Source organism: Periophthalmus magnuspinnatus, chromosome 13 (genome assembly GCF_009829125.3).
Source record: "Periophthalmus magnuspinnatus isolate fPerMag1 chromosome 13, fPerMag1.2.pri, whole genome shotgun sequence".
Classification (NCBI taxonomy): domain Eukaryota; kingdom Metazoa; phylum Chordata; class Actinopteri; order Gobiiformes; family Gobiidae; genus Periophthalmus; species Periophthalmus magnuspinnatus.
The window spans coordinates 15,256,262-15,261,615 of NC_047138.1; the positions used below are offsets into that span (position 1 = coordinate 15,256,262).

Sequence of the window (5,354 nt, forward strand, 5' to 3'; positions counted from 1 at the left end):
GATTTTGCACTCAGATTTCTACATATGGTCCCTGGTTACAAATTAGCTGCGTTAACTGCTAGTCTTGATGAGCCTCATTTGGTTGCTGCCGAATGCTATGTATGAGTGACCCCCAGTCCACTTCTATTGTACAGTCTTGTGTGAGATTAATGTTTCATGTAACATGATATTATTATACTTGATATATTATACTTTGACCTGTATGTTTTTGTGGGTGCCAGTGTGGCACGATGATGTCATAATGTACTTGGAACATACATGGACGTGGAAGTGCTATGTGCATTTTTGTACCAAAACGTGCAAGACGTGTGTTTCTTAAGAAAGACCAGATCAGCATGCTGACTTTGTCTTCATTGAACCCAGATAACATGTACATGTCTGTATATTCTAAGCTAATCATTAAGAGAATGTGACGTGTGCTACTAGTATATAGAGCCCACTCTGGAGATGTAAAATTAGGAGATGAAGAGATCATGATGTTGAATCAGTTTGAATGATGCCTGTGCCGAAATAAAGAACCTGGTTTATGGATCTACTTGAGCCTACTGGACTTTTGTTTGCGGTGTGCCTCCGGGAAAAGCTGACAGTTTGGTGACCCCCGACGTGATAATCCTGGAGGCACAGGCAAATCATCTACTCCACAGAACGCCTGAGAAAGACATCGCAAAAACGAGCTCTCCAGAAAGACGGTACGACAGAGGCCTTTTTTCATAGAATTTCTGTCAATTGGTTTAATGCTAAATTAATGTGATGTTTTTTTTTTTGGGACGTTGTGTGAAATTAATTAAGTTATAACTTTAATACTATGTAAAATTTGTAATTATTTCCGTGTTTATGGCTTAGCACGAAGAGAGAAAAAAAGCACTAGAATTAATAATAAGTAGCAAGTTTACACTTAGATTAGGTAAAGTGTAATTAGAAACAAATTTAATCATTTCCGTGTTTATGGCTTAGCACGAAGAGAGAAAAAAAGCACTGGAATTAATAATAAGTAGCAAGTTTAGACTTTGATCAGGTAAAGTGTGATTAGAAAAAAGTTAATCATTTCCGTGTTTATGGCTTAGCACGAAGAGAGAAAAAAAGCAAGTTTTATAAAAAATACACTTAGTGGTTAAACTTTACACTAAAAAGAAAACAAAACTTTTAATCAAGTTTACATAAAAATGTGGTACCCAAAAAACTATATGTAACGCTAGCAGTAATTTTTATCAACATGATAAGATCACAAGGAAACGAACCTGTCCAAATGAGTTACACCCAGAATGGACATGAATTATCTTACCACTGTAAAATTAAAACAGTGTCCGTCAAATTTAGCAAATATCACTAAAATATTAAAAGATCTAAAAGAAGAAGGGAAGTGTTATTTACACTTTGGCTGCATTTATTGCTATCTTTTAAACTTTAGGATCCATATTGGTCATGGCTATATTGTTGTGTTTGCGTTTGGCAGGGAACGCTAAGGTCATGACCTTAAATCCTCCTGTTTCAGCCTCTACCTCGAGTTGGGATGTTGAAACACAAAATAGAGAAGACAGTTGAAATGATTAAATTAGGATAAAATTGGATGGCATTTATTAGTGACTGTATCTTGTTGTGGCCAGATGGGGTATAGTTCTTATAAAGTGTTATTCATATAAATAAATTGACTAAATAAATAAGAATTTAGAAAACAGTTGATATCATTAGATGTTATTAGAAGATATAGATAAATGCTTAATAAATGTGAAATAAAACTGTTATTAAGAAAATACTAAGCTTGTTAAATTTATAAAATAAATAATAATGCATAAATAAAATTAAGAAAATATTAAGATTGTTAAAAAAATAATAATAATAAAAAAAATTAAATAAATAAAATAAATAATCTCAATTAAGAACTATAATAAGGCAATGCTGACTCCTAGATAGATTTCGCACGCTATCTAAATTAAACTGTTTATTAAATAGTGACTTATTCTATAAAAATCATAGACTCTACGTCTTGAATACAATCAAAGCAATATCCAAATTGTTATACAGCAGCTGAGAAGGTAATTTAACAAAATACTAAAATATCACAATGTCCCAATTAAATCACGTTAAACCAATTAATAGAGTTCTGGAAAATAAGGCACTTCACGAAGAAACAGAATCCAAAGAAGGCTCGAGAAAACCAGTCCATCATTCAAGACATAATCAAGAAGTGATTACTACTACAAGGAGAAGGGGTGATCTTAAAGGAAGAACTTCTGAGAGAACCTGCTGTGGGAATATATCCAACTCTTGAAGAAATAACTAGCAGTAAAACATCAAAGAAAAGCAAAGGTCACGAAGCTGGAATGAAGACAACACAGATGCTGATGTTGACATCCTGGTACTGTGTTCCACTCCCAAAGACAGTGATAGGATGACTCTTCAGGTGGCCTACAACATGGAGGCCCCAAAGCTATGCTGTTTGAGTTCAAGTCCCCCGCTGTCCTGTCCTCTCTGTAAAGCTTCACTGATAACAACCTACTGATAAGCAATGTGCTGGAGTGGAGAGACACTATTGTGGCCAGAATCAATGAGGCCTACAACACTGACATTAACTACGACGTCCAGCTCAGCCAGCTCTTCATCTTTTTCCGCAACTTCATTGTTGAGTTCCAGAAAAATGTCCAAGCTTTTCTGGATGCTGCCATCAAGGTGCTCAGGGAGACCCAGTTCCGTCTTCCTGGCTCTGAGGAGATGACCACCCTGCCTATTTTTCTGAAGGATCTGACCACCAGCATTGCTACTGTTCTTCGCACCACCATCCAAGTTGTCTATGACAACATGGAGTACTACTACAATGCTTTTGTGGACACTTTTAGCACCGTGGAGCTGCGCATGCCAATCGGAGATGTGATGACCTTTGGTCAAATCATCGACAATGTCGAAATAACTGGCAAAGGCATCTCTGACCAAATGTGGACTTCGTGAACAACATGGAGAGCCTGGATACTACGCTGGTCAAGATCAGCGAGACCCTGAAAGCGGTTGTAAACAAAACTCAAGAGTTTGTCGTTTCCATCAACTCTGACTATCTGGATGGTCTTTTGGCCAATGTGAACACAGCATACAGATGAGTTGTGACTGCTGTGAAGGACATTGCAGACCGAGTGTCCACCCTGGATATGGAACAGCTGAACCCTGTCTTTGAGTCTGTTGTAGATATGTTTATTTACGTCATCGACCAGTTCAATGTGACTGTGCACAGCACTGTGCAACAAGTGTCTGAGGAGGCTCAGAGATATGTGAAAGCCAGCACTGGCTGCCTGGAGATTGAGCTGCCCCTCCCTTGCTTCAGTGAGGAGCCTAAACAAACATTACTACCAACACACAAAGAAGGAGACTGAAGAACAGAAAAAGTGGGGACTAACTACTGTGAAGTTGCAATTGCAAAAATACCAAACTGAACTTAAAGAAGAAAGCAGTCAAACACCTAACTGCTGATGTTTTTCCACAATTTGGAATTCCACAAGGCATAAGTCAAGGAGTTGTGAACGAATAAATGCCACTGTCAAGAGAACACTTGTGAAGGATGAAGAAAGTCGACCAAATCCGGACATCACTGGACACGGTGACTCTGAGGAGCAACCCCGACCACCTGCTACCACTAGGGCTCCAGAGAAGGAGGAGAAAAGGGGGAGAAGAAGACGAAGGAAAAGAGAAGAAGACAAAGGAAAAGGAGAGTATAGGCCATATTTTTTGAAAAATGTTTTGAAAATTTTTCATGTGTATTCTTGATTATGCTAATTATGCTCATTTCTGTTGTTCTAGTGTGTTGTACGTTCCCCTTATTCATTGAAGTGTTGAGAATGGCCTCGGACAGCCAACAATCAAAATGGCAAGCCTCGATTAAACCAAGCTGACAACCAATAATACAGGTAAGAGACAATGGGCACTGAAAAGAGTAAAGAGAAGGACACCAAAACTTGTAAAATATTGTTATAAGGGACAAACTTGCAACATACTCTTCAATCTACAGTATGTGAAGTGCTAGACTGTGTGCGAGATGTACCCGCTATAGATCATGCAATAAATGTACAAATTGTCTGTAAGGACACATGTCTGACAAAAATAATGTTTACGATGATAAAGTTATAGAGATCGCCAGAGTTATAACAAGTACCAGTGGACAATATAATAAAGAAAAAGATACTTTTGAAATTGATTTACAACAGAGAATTACTTTAATAAAAAATAGGAAAATTATGCTTCTTATCAAACGAACCTAAAACATTGTAGAGGGTGCAAATCAATTAATCAACGATGCAATCCTTTAATATTATCTATCAAAAATCCTACATTTTATGACTCTGGAATATTCCATGGGATTCCAGTGTTCCAAATTTGATACTGTACCTGCGATAGAAAAATAAAGTTAAATTTTGAAGGCTACATCTAAACAACAATTTTGAACCTAATAAACCTGTTCCAGAAAATGATTTAACCAGAGAAATAAAATTGAAACAAACAAAACTGAAATATGTAATGAATGAAAATACTTGGCTAAAATGGGTACAGTATACTGCTCAAATACTACATCAATACCATATTCTAATGAAAAAGACCTGACCTGTATACTTAACCTCTTCACTAAAAATCATTTGATAAAACTGAATGCTATCACTTACATAATAAATTACCAGTAGTAGCTTTAAAAGATGTACCATCTTGGACTATGGGAATGGCTACTTGTGTCCTTAAAGATGCAGTTATACATATAGACACAAGAAGTAATGATAAAAATGAAATGGAAAGTTTTACTAACGATTTCTGTTATTAGACTTTATCTTCTGATAATTATGGAGAATTTGCTTTTAACTGAACACACTACTGCTTGTGCAGATATTTGGTGGTGTTATGTGCAAATTTACGTTTGTATGCCATTCTATCAAAAACATGGTCATGGTGTTTGTGCATCAATTATGTTAATTATTCTATTCACTATAAGGTGTAGCAAATTCACTAAATTTGAAACAAATTAAATTGTCATACAGAGTTAACTCAAGAAATAATCATGCATTTAAGAGGTCGTTGTCTTATCAATCTAAACCCAAACCCAAAGGATTGCCTTAGATATGTTACTTGCCAAAGAATAATAAATATGTATCAAGTTTGAAGCAGAATGCTGTACTTATATACTAAATAATACCTCTCCTGATGGGAGTTTTACTAAGGATCTGAACCACCTTAAGTCTTTGTCCATGGAATTTGCTAAAAATTCTGGCACATCTGAAAACACTTGGTCAAATTGGCTCTACAAAATGTTTGTTATCTTAGTCATAATTGGATGTTGTGTCATGCCATGTCTTAGATTGCTGGTAGAGGTCGAAGACATGGGCAGG

The 5,354-nt window shown here is 36.3% G+C and overlaps 1 pseudogene; it reads left to right on the top strand.

Annotated features, from left to right (window-relative positions):
• Positions 1–2,475: 2,475 nt before the first annotated feature.
• LOC117380663 (uncharacterized) lies at positions 2,476–3,648 on the top strand (annotated as a pseudogene).
• Positions 3,649–5,354: the final 1,706 nt, after the last annotated feature.